General features: G+C 43.8%; 1 non-coding gene across 1 annotated transcript; it reads left to right on the top strand.

Moving 5' to 3' along the window:
* Positions 2344 to 2416, top strand: TRNAS-GGA. Its single transcript has one exon. It is a non-coding gene; the product is annotated as a tRNA-Ser (tRNA).

Below are 19646 nucleotides of genomic sequence, written 5' to 3'. Positions count from 1 at the left end.
GGTTGTCCCAGTGAAATACCTGCATGGTACTCAGCACTCTTGAGAGCTGGACATGCACAGTGCTAACTAAACTCTTTGTTGTTGTTGTAATTTAGTCACTAAGTTGTGTCCAGCTCATTTGTGACCTCAGAGACGGTAGCCCGCCAGGCTCCTCAGTCCATGGGGTTTCCCAGGCAAGAATACTGGAGTGGGTTGGTTGCCATTTTCTTCTCCAGGACATCTTCCCGGCCTAGGGATCGAACTCATGGCTCCTGAATTGGCAGGTGGATTCTTTACCACTGAGCCACCAAGGAAGCCCAACTAAACCCATGAATTCGATTAATCCTCGTAATAACCCTCTAACCCTGTGCTTCGAGCCAAACTTTCTGCCATGATGGAAATGTTCTATATCAGGGCTGCCCAGAACAGCAGCCACCAGCCCCGCTGGCAGCTGGGCCTTTGAAATACAAATAGTGCCACTGAGGAGCTGAACATCTAATTGAATTTAATTTGAATTAATTCAAGTTTAAGAACTGATGCTTGATTCTGTTACTGAAGAAATTTTAAGTGTTTTTGCAATAACTTGGTTATATAGTTCTACTTTTGAATATTGATATTATCTTCAAAGGAAATTTGAAAATACATAGAAATACCATTTAAACTGTTCTTGATAACATTTTGACTCTACTTTTTCAAGGTTAAATTTTTTGAAATCTGAATGGACATCAAGTATTTCCCAGTGAAATTTTGACATCTAAATTGAGATACGTTGTAAATGTGAAATATAGGCCAGATTTTGAAGGTTTACCGAGAAAAATGATGTATGTAAAGTGTCCCATTATTAATTTTTTTATGTCAATTACATATTGAAGTGATAAACTTGGAGGGACTTCCTAGGTGACTCAGTGGTTAGGACTCCTGTCTCTTTCACTGACGGGACCCAGGTTCACACCCGAGTTGGGGAACTAAAGTCCTACAAGCTGTATACTGTGGCCAAAAAGAAAACAAGATAAGCTTGGATATAATTGAGTTAAATGAAGTATATTTATTAAATATAAATAATATTTAAATGATGATTGCCAAAGCCTGCTAACTGGTCTCTCTGTTGTTATTGCTGTTGCTCAGCCGCTAAGTTGTGTCTGACTCTTTGCGACCTCATGAACTGTAGCACGCCAGGCTCCCCTGTCCTTCACCATCTCCCAGAGTTCGCTCAAACTCATGTCCATAGAGTCGGTGATGCTATCTAACCATCTCATCCTCTGCCACCTGCGGTCTCCCTGCTCCAGGGCCAAATCTCCTCCAGCAGCCAGAGATATTTTTAAAAGTGTAAATCTGACCATGCTCTTCCCTGTCTGAAACACTTCAATGGCTTCTCCATTCCAAATGTATCAAATGTAAATTCTTTCCCATGGCCTGGCACTCATTTGATGCTCACTGAAACATTTGTTGAAAAAATAATGGAAAAAAGATTCCTTTCGTTTGTTTCAAACCTATGTTTTTTAAACTTAAAGACATTTTAAACTGAAAAATTTTAAACACTTAAAATTTATTATTCATGGGGATTCCCTAGCGGTCCAGTGATTAGGACTTGGTGTTTTCACTGCTGGGACCTGGGTTCAGTCCTTGGTTGCAGAACTTAGGTCCTAAAAGCCAAAAAATTATTACCCAGGATAACATCCCATCTGCAATAGAAGTCCATTTTCGTGAATCATCTCCATCACTGGCTATTCATCTTTTAAGTTTTTAACTATGGCCAATTTGCTGGGTGAAAAAGTACCTTGCTTTAATTTAGATTTCCTTGCTAGTAACTAGGTTGGCTACCTTCTGTTTGTTCATTATTTACTATTTGGTTTTATGACCAAATTAATCAATAAAACTTTGTTTTTATTGAAAAATATTCTTTTCTGCAAGAAGGATTTCCATCCTTCGTCTATGTCATGACTATTTTTTCTCTATTCATTGACTTAACAACAATGATTTTTGTTTGTTTATTTCATGAGTATTTTTTCCCTATTCGTCATTTGTTGGCTTAACATGAATAGTTGTTTTTGTTTTAATTTGGCTGCACTGCTCAGATTTCAGGATCTGAGTTCCCTGACCAGGGATTGAACCATGCCTTTGGCAGTGAAAGTGCAGAGTCCTAACCACTGGACTGTCAGGGAATTCCCAACAAAATATTTTGAAAAGTAGTCTTCTAGAAGAAAATGAATGCTTGCAAATAAATCTAATTAATTTAAAATACAAGTTAAGAAAAAGATTGGTGTGTGTGTATTAGGAAAATGGTTGATAAAGAAGAATAAATAGTAGTTGATATTTATATGGCAGGCTTCCCTGGTGGCTCAAGCTTCCCTGGTGGCTCAAGCTTCCCTGGTAGCTCAGAGGTTAAAGCGTCTGCCTGGAATGCAGGAGACCCAGGTTCGATCCCTGGGTCAGGAAGATCCCCTGGAGAAAGAAATGGCAACCCACTCCAGTACTCTTGCCTGGAGAATCCCATGGAGGGAGGAGCCTAGTAGGCTACAATCCATGGGGTTGCAAAGAGTCAGACACGACTGAGCGACTTCACTTTCTTTCACTTTCCCTGGTGGCTCAGTGGTAAAGAACCAACCTGCCTATGTAAGACATGTAGATTCGATTCTTGGATTAGGAAGATCCCCTGGAGAAGGAAATGACAGCCCACTCAGGTATTCTTGCCTGGGAAATCCCATGGACAGAGAAGCCTGGTGGGCTATAGTCCATGGGGTTGCATACAACTTAGCAACTAAACGATAACAAGAACAATTTACATGGTAAGTGCCATTTTACCCAGAGCATTCTGCATCTGCGGTCTTCTTTTTTTTTGGTAAAGTTTCAGATGTTAAATAGTTTGGACCACTCAATCTGTCTCAACCACTCCAGTGTGCTACCCTAAGAACCACAGGCAATAAATGAATGGCTGTGGCCCTGTTCCAATAAACCTTATTAATGGATACTGAAATGTGAAGTTTCATAATTTTTCAAAATACTATTTTACACTGATCCTTTTCTCTCAACCATTGACAAAAAACGTAAAAACCATTCTTCCCTTTTGGGGCTATACAAAAACAGGAAGTAGACCAGAAAAATGTGGCCCACAGGCTATAGTCTGCCAACCCCTGCTTCGTCGCTTTTGAACTTGACTGTAGCTCAGTGAGATTGATGGCAGCAGGATTCTCCACTTTGAACACATGCAGGGGCAGGTTCAGGAAGGGGAGGACGCAGAGCTGATTGAGTTCTGCCCTGTGGCTCACAGATGCTCAAAGGAAAACCCGAAAGCTTTTACTCAAAACCAAACTGCTACAGGTTTTAGAAACTTAAGTTTGTAATGAATTTAAAGTTTTAACAAATTCCTCCCAAGACTAAATACTTCAAAGAAGGAATACCATGTCCCTTTGAGAATAGTTATTTGAATACTTTGCTTGCCAAACTGGATCCCATCAGGGCTACCCACTTTAAACTCAGCAGGTGGGTTTGTCTTTTTAATGTTTATTTCTTCATTTGGCTGCGATGGGTCTCAATTGTGGCATGCAGGATCTTCAGAATCTTTGGTTGGGTCCCCTGGGATCTAGTTCCCTAAGCAGGGATCCAACCTGAGTCCCCTGCATTGGGAGCAACTAAGTCAACCAAGCGGTGGAGCCCCAGCTTCAGAGTGTAGACAGACTTAGAATCCTGGTCCTAACACTTGCTGTGTGACTTTGGACAAACTACTGCCAACCTCTACATAAAATAATCATCTTTTAGGGTTGTCGTTTTTCAAATCTGAATCAATGACTTAAAAATATGGGTCAAACCTCAGTTTTTGTCCTCACGTGAAGTAGTACCAATTGTATGTTGTTGTTGTTTAGGCCCTAAGTTGTGTCCAAATCTTTTGCAACCCCATGGACTGTAGCTGGCCAGTTCCTCTGTCCGTGAGATTTCCCAGGCAAGAATACTGGAGTGGGTTGCCATTTCCTTCTCCAGGGGATCTTTCCAGACCAGGAAGTGAACCCAAGTCTCCTGCATTGGGAGGTGGATTCTTTAACACTGAGCCAGCAGGGAAGACCAGATTCCTTTGACCCCCACATTTATTTAAGGCTCCAGTAATCTCAAGGCTCATAGGACCAAGAGGCCTGAAGAACACTTAGTGTGTCTATACTCCGACCCCATCTGAGCAGGTAAACAGAAATACCCGCCTTCCATTGTCAAGGGTAATCTTGAATGATTAAGCTTTATAAATGTTGCCGAGTCTTCAGGAACACAACCTGCCCAGAAAATATGGGAGCCTGGAATCCACCCTACCCAGCTAGTGTGAAAAATGGAGTTAAAAGTAGAAAAAGTAACAGGACTTCCCTGATGGTCCAGTGGTCAATGCAAAGGACCTGGGTTTAACAGGTTTGATCCCTGGTCTGGGAACTAAGATCCCACATGTGTGCAATCACAAAGGAAAATTTGAAAAGTAAGTTAAAAAAAAAAAGTAAGGGAAGTAGCTGGCGCAGGGGCGGCCAGGCTAAATAATGGCTGTTTGTATTAGTTCAGTGGCGGAGTATTAATCTAGGAATTTCTGGGATGTGGGTTTTGAAATTTGACAGGCCTGCCTGAGTCAGAGCAAGCTGATGTGACCTCCTATGGAGTGGGGTTAAAGCTGCAACAGTGGAAATCTTTTGTGTCTTGTTTTGTTTGAAATAACAGCTTTAGTGAGATATAGTCTACTTACTGCACAACTCTCCTAGGTATATAATTAATGTTATTTTTTGGCTGTGCTGGGTCTTCGCTGCTGCAGGTGGGTTCTAGTTGTGTCTCTTCCTTGCAGTGGCTTCCTTGCTTCCTTGCAGTGGCTTCTCTCTTGTAGAGCACACGGGCTATAGGGCGTTCTGGCACCAGGGCTTAGTTGCTCCATTGAACCCGCATCTCCTGCGTCTCATGCATTGTAGGCGAATTCTTTACTGCTGAGCCACGGGGATTGTGCAGCCTGTCCTGAGTGCTTCTCACGAATTCATCTACGTGTCCTAACAACCCCATGAGCAGAGAGCTGTGCTTGCAGTTGTCCAGTGCGTGCATAGCACCAAGTGTGAGGCAAGGGATCAGAGTTGGGCAGGGTCAGAGAGAAGCGAGAAGGGGGAGGGTCAGGGAGAAGGGAGAAAGTCGACAGCGGGGCGGGGGCTGGGGCGGGGGCGGGGGCGGCAGAGGAATTTTTAAGATGCTCATTTTGATAGTGGGGGAGGGGGATACTCGTCCCTATGCATTTGCAAAACCGATAGAACCTCACAAGGAATGAACGTAATCTATTTGGAGCATGGCTGTGCTGGGTCTTGATTGTGGCATATGGGATCTAGTTTCGTGACCAGGGGTGGAATCTGGGCCCCCCAGGCAGTTGAAACACGGAGTCTTAGCCACTGGACCACCAGGGAAGTATCTAGAGTGAACTTAATGCACACAAATTGTGTTAAAAGTCAAGAGGGATATTGGCAGGGGTTGGGGGGGGGGTTGTCCAAAGACGAAATGCAGACAGTAACAAATGAATCCAACTATAGGACAAGTATTTAACAAAAGCTCACTGAAGGGGGTGGGAGAAAATAGAAGCTGACTTAAATGACTTGGACAATGGCATTGTTAATGGAAACTATGAAGCTAAAATCAAAGCACTGGACATTTTTGAAAAAGGTGAGGGTAGGGTGTAAAACCCAGCCCAAGAACCTCTGGCCAATCTTGCTTCTGGTAACAAAGGCTCTGTCTGTGCACACTGCCCTGTGATGAGACAAGTGTCTGCCAAGAGGGGCACTTCTATTTCAAACAAAGGGGCTGTGTAGGCGAGTCCTGGCCCTGCCTACGACCTGGAGCCATTACCCCATTTTACAGATGAGCAAGCGAAGACAGAAGAGGAGGTTAACTGGTCCAAGAACTGGCCCAATAAAGGGTCAAGGTTTAGCTTCTGGAAGTAACTCAAAATACCTATGAACAGATGAATAGAGAAATAAAAGTTGTACATCCTGCAATGGAATATTATTCAGCCAGAAAAAGGACCTACACACTGACACACGCTATCTTGATGAACCTTGAAGATAATATGCTGAGTGAAATAAGCCAGACACAAAAGGCCACATATTTTCTGATTCCATTTATGCAAAATGTTCAGAATAAGTTTATCCATAGAGACAGAAAGCAGATTAGTGGTTGCCAAAGTCTGTGGGGACAGGAACTATGGACTTAGTGCGTGCGTGCTAAGTCACTTCAGCTGTATCCAATCATTTGTGACGCTATGGACCATAGCCCACCAGGCTCCTCTGTCCATGGGATTCTCCAGGCAAGCATACTGGAGTGGGTTGCAGGCAAGCATACTGGAGTGGGTTGCTATGTCCTCCTCCAGGGAGGAGAGATCGAACCTGCGTCATTTATGTCTCCTGCATTCGCAGGCAGGTTCTTTACCACTTAGGGCCACCTGGGAAGCCCCAGTGGGTAGAGGATTTGGGGGGAGAAATTAAAATATTCAAAATTGGCCACAGTGATGGTTGTACAAATCGCCGAATACACCTGAATTAATGATACACCTAGAAGGAGTTCCCGGTGGTCCGGTGGTTAAGAATCCACCTGCCAATGCAGTGGATATGGGTTCCATCCCTGGCCCAGGAAGCTTGCACATGCCGTGGGGAAACCAAGCCCGTGCCCGTGAGCCTAGAGCCTGTGCTCCGCAGCAAGCAGCCTGAGCACCAGGACGAAGAGCAGCCACGGCTCACCACAGCTAGAGAGGGCCCGTGTGCAGAAACAGAGACCTGGCGCAGCAGTGAGCACATGAAAGGTGCATGGAGAACTACACTAAGGCCCGTCCAGTCAAGGCCACGGTTTTCCCAGTGGTCACGTATGGATGTGAGAGTTGGACTGTGAAGAAAGCTGAGCGCCAAAGAATTGATGCTTTTGAACTGTGGTGTTGGAGAAGACTCTTGAGAGTCCCTTGGACTGCAAGGAGATCCAACCAGTCCATCCTGAAGGAGACCAGTCCTGGGTGTTCTTTGGAAGGACTGATGCTAAAGCTCCACCTGAATTAATTAGAAACTCCAGTACTTTGGCCACCTCATGCGAAGAGTTGACTCATTGGAAAAGACTCTGATGCTGGGAAGGATTGAGGGCAGGAGGAGAAGGGGATGACAGGGGATGAGATGGCTGGATGGCATCACTGACTCGATGGACAAGAGTTTGGGTGAACTCCGGGAGTTGGTGATGGACAGGGAGGCCTGGCATGCTGCGATTCATGGGGTTGCAAAGAGTCAGACACGACTGAGTGACTGAACTGAACACCTCAAAGAGGGGAGTTCTTAAAAAACAGTCTTTCCTGGGATGGTGATGCTGAAGGCGCTGGGACCATACTCTGAGAACTTGCTTTGGGGTGACCTGTATAATGTGGATCAGAAAGTGCTAGAGAAGTTCTGGTGACCCCGGGGGAAAAGGGGACAAAAGAGGTTTTCCATAGTGCCAGCCCTGGCAGAACCTGGGAGTCCATTGTACCCTGGAGGAGGCAACCAAGAAAAATGGTACTAGGCTGAAGGTCTCAGATAAGGGGCCCTTGGACCCCCTACCACCAACCAAGACTCAAGAGGCCTGGGTTCTCTGCCTTCTCATCTCAGGTTCCCTGGAGCTCTGCGCTAATGCTATATGGTTTTGCTATGTGTTTCCTCCGGATGTTATTATTACAGTATTATATGCACATGATAAAATTATTATATGCACAGAAAAAATTCAAACAGTACAGCAGGAATCGACACATTTTCCATTAAGGGCTGAGTAAGTACTTGGTAAGTATTTTTGGCTTTGCGGGCCCTGTATGTGACCTCTGGTCTCTATTGCAGCTATTAATTTTGCCTTCATCTGCTGCAAGTAGCCATAGATAACACACATATGAATGAATGCTGTGTCCCAACAAAATCTAACTTTTTAAAATAATTTTATTTATTTATATTCCTCTTTGGCTGAGCTGGGTCTCCATCGCTGCCAGGGCTTTTCCCTAGTTTTGGCGAGCAGGGGCTATTTTCATTTGCCATGCACAGGCCTCTTGGGCTTCTCATTGTGGTAGATTCTCTTGTTTCAGAGCACGGGCTCTAGAGCACAGCCTCAATAGTTTTGGTACAAGGGTCCAACTGTTCTGAGGCAAGTGGGATCTTCTCGCATCAGGGATTGAACCCATGTCTCCTGCAGTGGCAGGCGGATTCTTTACCACTGAGCCACCAGGGAGGCCAAAATTTAATTTTTTAATATGGGAATTTAAAACAATTTACTGGAGTTTAGTTCGTTTACAATTTGTGTTCAGTTCAGTTCAGCTACTCAGTCGTGTCCAACTCTTACGTATGCCAGGCTTCCTTGTCCATCACCAACTCCTGGAGTTTGCTCAAACTCATGTCCATTAAGTCAGTGATGCCATCCAACCATCTCATCCTCTGCTGTCTCCTTCTCCTTCCACTGTCAATCTTTCCCAGCCTCAGGTCTTTTCCAATGAGTCAGTTCTTCGCATCAGGTGGCCAAAGTATTGGAGTCAGCTTTAGCATCAGTCCTTCCAATGAATATTCAGGACTGATTTCCTTTAGGGTGGACTGGTTGGATCTCCTTGCAGTCCAAGGGACTCTCAAGAGTTTTCTCCAACACCACAGTTCAAAAGCATCAAATCTTCGGCACTCAGCTTTCTTCACAGTCCGACTCTCACATCCATACATGACCACTGGAAAAACCATAGCTTTGACTAGACAGGCCTTCTTTGTTGGCAAAGTAATGTCACTGCTTTTTAATATGCTGTCTAGGTTGGTCATAACTTTTCTTTCAAGGAGTAAGTGTCTTTTAATTTCATGGCTGCGGTCACCATCTGCAGTGATTTTTGGAGCCCAAGAAAATGAAGTTTATCCCTGTTTCCATTGTTTCCCCATGTATTTGCCATGAAGTGATGGGACTGGATGCCATAATCTTAGTTTTTTGAATGCTGAGTTTTCAGCCAACTTTTTCACTTTCTTCTTTCACTTTCATCAAGAGACTCTTCAGTTCTTTTTTTCTTTCTGCCATAAGGGTGGTGTCATCTGCATATCTGAGGTTGTTGATATTTCTCCCAGCAATCTTGATTCCAGCTTGTGTTTCTTCCAGCCCAGTGTTTATCATGATGTACTCTGCATGTAAGTTCGATAAGCAGGGTGACAATATACAGCCTTGACATACTCCTTTCCCGATTTGGAACCAGTCTGTTGTTCCATGTCTGGTTCTAACTGTTGTTTCTTGACCTGCATACAGATTTCTCAGGAGTAAGGTAATGTGGTCTGGTATTCCCATCTCTTTAAGAATTTGTGTTAGTTCAGGTGTATAGCAATTACCTATTTTATATACAGTAGTATTGTATATATGGGACTTTCTCAGTAGCTCAGCAGATGGAGACTCTGGTTCGATTCTTGGGTCAGGAAGATCCCCTGGAGGAAGAAATTGCAACCCGCTCCAGTATTCTTGCCTAAAAATCCCATGGACAGAGGAGCCTGGTGGGCCACAGTCCAGTGAGTAGACAGGACTGAATGATTAAGTACAGCACAGTGTATATATCGGAGAAGGCGATGGCACCCCACTCCAGTACTCTTGCCTGGAAAATCCCATGGACGGAGGAGCCTGGTAGGCTGCAGTCCATGAGGTTGCTAAGAGTTGGACACAACTGAGTGACTTCACTTTCACTTTTCACTTTCATGCATTGGAGAAGGAAATGGCAACCCACTCCAGTGTTCTTGCCTGGAGAATCCCAGGGACAGAGGAGCCTGGTAGGAGGCCGTCTATGGGGTCGCATAGAGTCGGACACGACTGAAGTGACTTAGCAGCAGCAGCGTGTGTATATATATATATATATGTGTGTGTGTGTGTGTGTGTGTGTGTCAAGCCCAGTCTCCCAGTTTATCTCTTACTCCTTGAAATAAACCTTATTTTATCTTATTTAGTTCTACCAGTTTATTGCTACCAACCCATCACCCTCCACCCTCATGCACACATGCTTGGTCATGTGACCCCATGGACTGCACCCCGACAAGCTCCTCTGTCCATGGACTTTTCCAGGCAAGAATACTGGAGTGGGTTGCCATTTCCTTCTCCATAAATCTTACTTTTAAAAACAAGTACTTGTATTTTTGGGCAATGGGCCTTAGTTTACTAATTCCCGTGGAAAAGTAAAGCTAAAAAAATAAATAAATAAACATGGAATCTCCTCCTCTTCCCAAATTCCTCCAAGGAAACCACTGTTAATTTTCTTGTGTATTAGTATTGTGGCTAAAAGCACAAAAGTCAAGTTTTTATATAAAGGCAAAACAAGCCAGGTGGCATCATAATTTTGAGTGAAACCCAAAAAGCCCAAACCATTTTTTTACTCCCTTAAATACCTTGAATGTAACAGAGATTAAAAACATACTTTTTAAAATATATTTTCATTCGGCTGTGCTGGGTCTTAGTTGTGGTATGTAGGATCTAGTTCCCTGACCAGGAATCGAACCCAGGCCCCCTGCCCACGGAACACGAAGTCTTAGCCACAGGACCACAGGGAAGTCCGATGTTTTGTTTGTTTGTTTCATAATTTTACTCATTTATTTTGTTTACTTTTGGCTGTGCTGGGTCTTCGTTGCTGTGAGAGCTTCCTCCAGCTGCAGCGAGTGGGAGCCACTCTCTGGCTGTGGCGTGAGGGCTTCTCATTGCGGTGGCTTCTCTTGCTGAGCGTGGGCTCTAGGGCACAAAGGCTCAGTACCTGCAGCTCCTCGGCTCCGGAGATCAGGCTCAATAGCTGTGGTGCCTGCGCTTAGTTATTCCGAAGCATCTGGGATCCTCCCAGATCAGGGATCAAACCTGTGTCTCCTGCATTGGCAGGCAGATTCTTTACCACTGAGCCACCATGGAAGCCCCCTGAATTTTTTTGTTTAATTGATAAAGCAAGTCAGAGTTGATAAATAACAATGGAAACGATTTAACATATAGCTCCTATCTTTAGGATAACTTAGTAGGTGTTCCAAAAATGTGTATTGCATCATTTGATTTTTAAAAATACTCCAGGATGATAAGCATTCTCCTAGAGAATCAGGGCAGTTCAAGTTAAATTTGGCCCAGTTAATTTAACCCAATATTTTGAATATCCATGTAGATTTATTAATTGCAGATTTATCTTCTCTGTCCTCTGCTTTTGAATTTCTACTCTCAGAGTATCTAAGAACTGAATTCTGTATTAACCACTGACTGCTTGCATTTGTCTTCTTGGGATGTTACTTCAAGTCAATAGCAGAATTAATCCAGGAAAAAACAAGGTTTTTAGAACTCAGCTAACAAGGACAGTCTTTCTCTAGGTCTTGAACATTTTTATTGTAAGAAAAAAATATCTTGATAACACCAAATCCTGAAACACATTGTTCCTTGCCATTTAAAGATACTATAGTTGTTAAAAAAAAAAAAAAGAAATTCAAAAGGCTCTCTCAAAATGTAGATTCTTAAAGTATTGACAAGAATTTCCTTTCTATTTTCCTTTGGTTGATGTGCTGAGCAGGAGCAGAGATTATTTATGAACAAAAACTACTCTAAAGAAATAATTATTAATATGGGATATTATCTTTAAAAAAAATAGAGCAATCCCCAGGGTTCCTGGCACATAGTAACTGCTTAATAAAAGTTGTCTATTTTGTGCGTAATTTTCTTTAAAAGGGACCTCGGTGTTCTCAAGTTGGTTGCCTCAGAACCTGAGACTCTTTCCCTATCAACCTTGATATCAAATGCCATTATTTTAATTAATTTAAATTGCCTGAGATCCTATCTGGCAGATAAAATCCAGTTGCTGCTTGCAACAGTCACTGTACTCCAAACAGTGGTGCAAAAAATCTGCTTGTTGCCAGCATGTGTATTTATTGAGTCAATCAGAATATTACTCAGCGTAACTCCCCTGGTGGTCCAGTGGCTAAAACAGGGGGTTTTAGCCCCATGCAGGGGTTCAATCCCTGGTTGGGGCATTAGGTTCCCATATGCCACGACTAGGGCTTCCCTGGTGGCTCAGACGGTAAAGAATCTGCCTCCAATGCAGGAGACCAGGGTTTCATCCTTGAGTAGGGAAAATCCCCTGGAGAAGGGAATGGCTACCTACTCCAGTATTCTTGCCTGGAGAGTTCCATGGACAGAAGAGCGTGGAGGGTTACAGCCTGTGGGTTTGCAAAGAGTTGAACAGACTGAGCAACTAACACTTTCACTTCATATGCCACAACTATGACCCAGGGCAACCAAATAAATAAACATTAAAAAAAAAAAATTTCCTGAGCAAGAACTATGGAAGGAAAGACCTATTTCCTGACCAGCCATAGAGCTTAGTATTAATAGCTTAGCTGTGCCTTGTGTCCAAGTGTCCTAAGAGATGGGAGACAGGGGATCCAAGGATGTGACAACCTCACTGGCCAGGGGACCCACATCACAGCCTTAAAGACGTTCCTTTTTTTCTGCCTTCATCCAGACCTTGAGTATGGGGGTGCCGGAGAAGCATTCTGCATTTGTTGCCTGAGTGAATGATTGTACGTGAGGTTAAATACATTTACTTTGAACGCATGGATGTTCTCCACCCTCATTTTCAAACCCTCTTTGAAAATAATTTTCCAGGTCTGCAGTTTATTTTTAGGCTAATTAGGAGAAGAGTAAGTTGAGTCATTGAACGAGCTAATGCCAAGTCTGGAGGCATTTGTGTTTGTCACAGCTGCTACCGGCATTCAGTGGGTGGACCAAGGATTCAGATAAACATTCTACAGTGCACAGGGGAAAAGTGAAGTGTTAGTTGCTCAGTCGTGTCTGACTCTTTGCCCCCTCATGGACTGTAACCCTCTAGGCTCCTCTGTCCATGGGATTCTCCAGGCAGGAATACCGGAGTGGGTTGCCATTTCCTTCTCCAGGGGATTTTCTGGACCCAGGAATGGAACCCTTGTCTCCTGCATTAGCAGACAGATTCTTTACCACGGAGCCATCCTGGTTCAAATCTTTACCTTATTTGTTTTTATTATAGTAAAGTACATAAGATAAAATTTACCATTAATGACATTTCATCCATTCACCATGTTATGCAATCATCACCAGTATTTCTGGAACATTTTCATTACCTTGCTCCCAGAAACCGCATATCCATTAAGCAGTCATGCCCTCCACCCCCATACCCAGCCTCTAGCAGCCATTAATGTGTTTTCTGTCCCTGGATTTGGCCATTCTGGATATTTCATATAAATGGAATCATACAGTATGTGGCCTTTTGTGGCTGGCTTTTTATTCAATATAATGCTTTCAAGTTTTATTGAAGCAGGTATACATGCTTCCTTTTTAAGGGCTGAGTAATATTCTACTGTAGGATACATCGCCTTTTGTCAATCTATTCATCTGTCCATGGAAATTTGGTTGTTTCCATGGAAACAATCTTCTGATAGGAAACTGTCATGCCTCCTGCTGCAGTGAACATCTGTGTACAAGTTTTTGTTTGAGACCCTATTTTCCATTGTTGGGTACATCCCCATGAGTGGCATAGCTGGGTCATCCCGTGCTAAGTCTATGTTTAAGCTGTATTAAGAATCCCTTCCCTTGTTTTTCATTACCTCTCGGCCCTTTCCTTCTTTGCGCCTTGTTTCCTCTCCTGTAAAGAGGGGTGCGTGGTTTTATTTCAAAGGGCAGTTGAGAGGATTAAACGAATGAGTTACTGTGAGCCCTTGGCCCCGTGCCTGCCACGGGGAAGCGCTCAATAAACACGAGCAATTACCATTGCTCTTACCTGACTGTGGGGATTAAGACGCTTGAACACAAAGCATGCTACCTAGCTCTTTGAGGAGTTACTATTTGGTTTACAATTCATGCTAAGAAAATTCTGTCAGGAATGTGTGAGATGTGGCAAACCTCTAGGCTGATCCTGGTCAAACATGAGTCAATTGCCTTTCAAAACAAAGGATGGTGGGACTTCACTGGTGGCCCAGTGGTTAAGACTCCACGCTTCCAAAGTAGGGGGCGTGGGCTCCATCCCTGGTCAGGGAACTAAGATATCCCATGTGCTGTGAGGCCAAAAAAATAAATAAATGATAAAACTAAAATAAAACATGGCTTCCCTGGTGGCTCAGTGGTAAAAAATCTGCCTGCTAATCCAGGAGACCCAGGTTCAATCCCTGAGTTGGGAAGATCCCCTGGAGAAGGGAATGGTTACCCGCTCCAGTATTCTTGCCTGGGAAATCTCATGGACAGAGGAGCCTGGAGGGCTACAGTCCATGGGGCCACAGAGTTGGACACGACTGAGCCAGTGATACTTGATTGGTAAATGGCAGAGACTGAATTTAGTCTTGTCTTGCTTTGGCTGCTCTGGGTTTTTGTTGCGGCACGCAGGCTTTCTCTAGTTATGGTGAGCGAGCGCTCAGGCTTCTCGAGTTCAATCCTTGCTCCGGGAAGATCCTACGTGCTGCAGCTACTGAAGTTCTCACCTCCTAGAGCCCATGCTCCACAGCAAGAGAATCCACTGCATCGAGAGACCCGAGCACGGCGACTGGAGAGCAGCCCCCGCTCCCTGCAACTTGGGAAAAGGCCATACCGCAATGAAGACCCAGCACGGCCAAAAAAATAAATAAAACAAAATTATAGATCAAATTTATAAGACTCCGCAGAAAGGAAGGTTCCTGAAGATTTGGCATGAGCAGTGCCATTGAAAAGTGGCCTGTATCGCTTTTCAGAATGAGAAGATAGTGTAAACACAGTCCCAAAATTATGAGGGTCCTGATTCCAGTGGGGGAGGGGGATTTCACATTGCGGGTATCAAATGAGTTGCTTAGTAATTTTTTTTTTTTTTTAAATCATGGCAATTTGGAGCCAGACTGCTTGGGTTCAAATTTGGACTTCTCCGTTACCAGCTGTGTGACCTTAAGCCAGTTACTTAACCGGGAGCCTCAGTGTCCTCCTCCATGAAATGGGCATCAGAGCGCCTGCCTCACAGGGTTGCTACTGCTGCTGCTGCTAAGTCGCTTCAGTCTTGTCTGACTCTGTGCGACCCCAGAGATGGCAGCCCACCAGGCTCCTCCGTCCCTGGGATTCTCCAGGCAAGAACACTGGAGTGAGTTGCCATTTCCTCCTCCAATGCATGAAAGTGAAAAGTGAAAGTGAAGTCACTCAGTCATGTCAGACTCTTCTCGACCCCATGGACTGCAGCCTACCAGGGTCCTCCGTCCATGGGATTTTCCAGGCAAGAGTACTGGAGTGGGGTGCCACTGTCTTCTCCCACAAGGTTACAGTGAGAATGAAATGAACTGGGTGACACCTGAAGTGCTTCAAGTTCCTGCCTCACAGTAAGGGCTATTTAACAGAGCGCTTACATTGTTTTTTTCAATTACCCCATTGTTCCATAGTCTTGGGCTTCCCTGGTGGCTCAGATGGTAAAGCGTCTGCCTGCAATGCAGGAGACCCAGGTTCAATTCCCGGGTCGGGAAGATCCCCTGGAGAAGGAAATGGCCACCCACTCCAGTACTTTTGCCTGGAAAATTCCATGGACGGAGGAGCGTGGTAGGCTACAGTCCATGAGTTCCCAAAGTGTCGGACACAACTAAGTGACTTCACTTTCACTTACACAGTTTTACCCTTTTAAGAAGATCTGACCAAGAGGGGTGGTAGTAGTCTGACAAATTTTCCTAAAATGCAAACAAACAGAAACAGGAAAAGAAGGCACTCACAGTCTCACTGCCTCTCATTAGGGCATCTTTGTCTTAAACTTCGAGGCAACCCACTCATATTACCAAAGCATCTTTTCGTGAGCTGTTTCTTTCTTTCTTTTTTTTTTTTTTGAGTAAACAATATCCCACTATCTGTAGCACACCAGCCAACCATGAACAGCCATTCTAGAAGAGAGTTTGCTTTAAGGTTTTGTGACTTCCTTGGTGGTCCACTGGTTAAGTAGGACTTTACCTTCCAATGCAGGAGGTGCAGGTTGGATCCCTGGTCAGGAAGCTAAGATCCCACATGCCTAGAGGCCAAAAAACCAAAACATAACACAGGACTATTGCAACAAATTCAAAAAAGGCTTTTTAAAAAATGGTCCACATCCAAAGAAATTGTAAAAAAAAAAAAAAAGAAAGGCAGTAAGGTTTTGTTGTTTCACAGCCTAGAAGCATATTGGCCACGTGACTTCCTTAGCCGCCCCCATGGTCATTTTCGCCATTTGTTTAACTCAGGCAGCCCTGTCCTTTTCACAAGTGGGTTAGGGTTAGGCCTATGAATAGTTTTGAGTGAAAGGATGATGGTGTCAGGAATGGGGAAGGGCTGGGGTCTCATTCATTCTTTTACAAGAACAATCTCACAAGCTCTGGATGGGAAACTATTTGAGAAAAGTCTTATCTTTTCACTTGGTTTCCATAACAGCCCCTTGAGATAGAAACTAGCCTCCCCATTTCCTTGATAAGAACCTTGAGTTCTAAGAGGTTGGGTAAGTTTCCCAAGTTCAAGTTTGCGGAACCCCCTTGAACCACCTGGTTCCGCACCCTAAAGCCCCTTACCCTCCCGAACTGCTTACAGATACACGACCTTTACCGAATGCCTTATCTCTATGCCCACATCCTCACTAACCTTGTGGTTAGGGGTTTAAGTTGTATCTTTCCAACTATGGATTATAACACTTACACTGAAAAAAAAAAGAAAAAGAAAAAATGTGCTTGGTACTCTCATTTCTTCTTTGACATGTCCATTAATTTATTTTAGACCCTGATGAGAACCTGCCTTCCAGGTAGGTAAATAGTTTGGGTGGGTCTCAAGAAAAAAAAAGCTGACCAGCTGTTTATGCCGAGTCATGGCTGGAGCTCTGGGAGCAGCAAAATATGTTTTGCTCAGACAGTAGTGATAGGGTGGCCCCTCCCTACTTGGCTCTACCTACTGACAAGGGAGCTGGTCCAGAGGTTCCTGTCTCCCCGGTTTTCTGTCTCTTCCTCTGGTCCTTGGTTTCTCGGAACCAGGGGAGGGGTTGTGAAATTTAAAACAAATTGGCAGTGACCAGAAACAGTGAAAATCCTCTTGCCCAAACAGAGTTCTCCAAACAGCTTCTTTGGAGCATCTTGGCATTAAGGCTCCCAGGAAGCAGAATTTCCACACTGATTCCCTTCTTCTGCAGAGTTCTTTCCCAACAACCCCTTCTGCATGTAAAGGGGCTTTAATAATTCCACTGGGCCAAGAAGAAAACACAGTAGCACAGTCCTCGGGAATAACTGAGTCTGGGCCTTCTTGGTAGGCTTCAAAGTGCACTGGTCTTGCTTTCCTAGTAGCCATGGGGGCCTAGGGATAAATTCTCCACCTGCCATCCACTCCTCTGTGAAAGATGGGCAAGGGCGGAAAAGAGTAAAGAAGTAAGAAAATCCATCTGAGATGCCTTAAAAGCAAGCAGGCGCTGTCTTTCCCATCTTTGCCCCAGACGGCTCCTAGCTCCTCACTAGCAGTTAGTAAGCATCAGCTGGGGTGGAAGCAGTGATTCAACCTTTATTGAGTATCTGCTATGTGTCAAGCACTGTGCTAGGTTCTGTGGACAGAGCTGTGAGAAAGATAATTTCTTCCATCAAGATGCTTCTAGGAGTGGACAGAGATTATTTATACATGTTCATTTTGTTTGTTTTTCCCTTTTCGCTGTATAACATGTGCATGCTAAGTCATTCAGCTGTCAGACTCTGCAACCCCATGGACTGTAGCCCACCAGGCTCCTCTGTTCATGGGATTTCCTAGGCAAGAACACTGGAGTGGGTTGCCATTTCCTTTTCCAGGGGAGCTTTCTGACCCAGGGATTAAACCCAGGTCTCCTGCATTGCAGGCAGATTCTTTACCACCTGAGCTACCAGGGAAGCCATCTAGGATGACGGTTGTAGGGAATAAGAGAATGCTAGGAAGTACTATGAAAAAGTAAACCAGTTCCCAGAATCATCGTTTCCTCTGTGGGTCCCTCTTTGTATCAGCATATGACTGTGGCCCACATCTGCTATATATAATATATCCCCACCTCCCTAGGTGACCTCTAGGCTCTCATATCATCTCCACACATTTCTACCCATCAGTCCAGAATCCTGTTGAACTAATTTCTTCACACCTCCATATGGATAATGTCTGGGGCTTCCCAGGTGACTCAGTGATTTAAAAAAGAAAAAAAAAAAAAATCCACCTGTCAATGCAGGAGACTCCGGAGGTGCAGGTTCGATCTTAGGTTGGGAAGATCCTCTGGAGGAGAAAACAGCAACTCACTCTAGCATTCTTGTCAGGAATATCCCATGAATAGAGGAGTCTGGTGGGCTACAGTTCTTAGGGTCGCAAAGAATCGGACATGACTGAGCAGGCATGCATAGATAATATCTAACAAGCACTTCAAATGTAATACAGTAAAAAAAAGAAAAAAAGGCAAACACAAATAAAAACAACAACCCCTTCCCAGCTCCCCAAAGTAAAGCCAGAAAAACATCTCAATTTTACTCCCAAACCTGTGTCTCCTCCAGACTTCTCCCCCATGTTGGTAACTGGCAGCATCATTCACTTAGTTGCTCAAACCAGAAATCTGAGAGCAATACTTGATTCTTCTCTCTTCTGTCCCACCCAACTCCAGGGTATCAGCAACTTGACCTGCCAACAGACTAACCTGTTTTCTCCATCTCCACCCTGCCCCCACCCCAGGCCACTCCATCTCCAGCACTCTCCTAGACTACGAACAGCATTCACTCCGGTCTTTTATTCTCATTCTCATCTTTTTATTTTTAAATTTTATTATTTGTTTGACTGCACTGGTCTTAGTTGTGGCATACAGTATCTTTAGCTGCAGCATGTGGGATCTCGTTCCCTGACCAGGGATCGAACCCGGGCCCCCTGTGCTGGGAATGTGGAGTCTTAGCCACTGGACCACCAGGGAAGTCTCCTCATCTTTTTCTTTTTTTAAAAATCAACTTTATTGCAATCTGACCCATACCATATAATTTACCCACTTAAAGTGCACAATTCAGTATTTTCAGTATATTCACAGAGTTGGATAATCACCAGAATCAGATTTTGGATATTTTCATCACCCCCCAACCCAAAGAAACCCTGTGCTTTCTAGCAGTCACTCCCCAAACCCTTAACTGTCCTTAATCTATCTTTCATATCTATAGGTTGATTTTCCTGCTCTGGGCATTCCGTGTCATTGGAATCATCATACACTATAAGATCCTTTCTGTCTGGCTTCTTTAACTCAGCACAGTGTTTTCAAGCCTCATTCAATTTTTTAAAAAAAATTAATTTTAAATGAAATGATGAATGTTTTTAACGATAAAAGGTATAATGCACAAAGATAGGCATCATAAATCATTAGACACCTTAACAACAAAGAAACAGATACATATAGCAAAAAATCAGAATATAAAGAAAAATATATAATAATAGTGAGACATATTAACATTTCTCTGAGAATATTTTATCAAGTGCAGAAAAAATAGGAGCATCTTGAATGATGTCATTAATTTAAATATATTTACATTTAATTAATTTATATTAATCCATTCTTCATTGCCAAATAGTATTTTACCGTATTGGGTGTATCACATTTAGTTTAACCATCATGCAAAGTATTCCCTACTCTTATCCTTTTTTAATTCCCGAGTTGGTTCTGAACCCAGTGATGAAGATAAGGTTGGCCAGTGTGGAACCCGATAAGCACCATTATC

Source organism: Capra hircus, chromosome 25 (genome assembly GCF_001704415.2).
Source record: "Capra hircus breed San Clemente chromosome 25, ASM170441v1, whole genome shotgun sequence".
Lineage (NCBI taxonomy): Eukaryota > Metazoa > Chordata > Mammalia > Artiodactyla > Bovidae > Capra > Capra hircus.
Note: the sequence above shows the minus strand (reverse complement) of the source record. Positions and strands in the feature narration are given on the sequence as shown.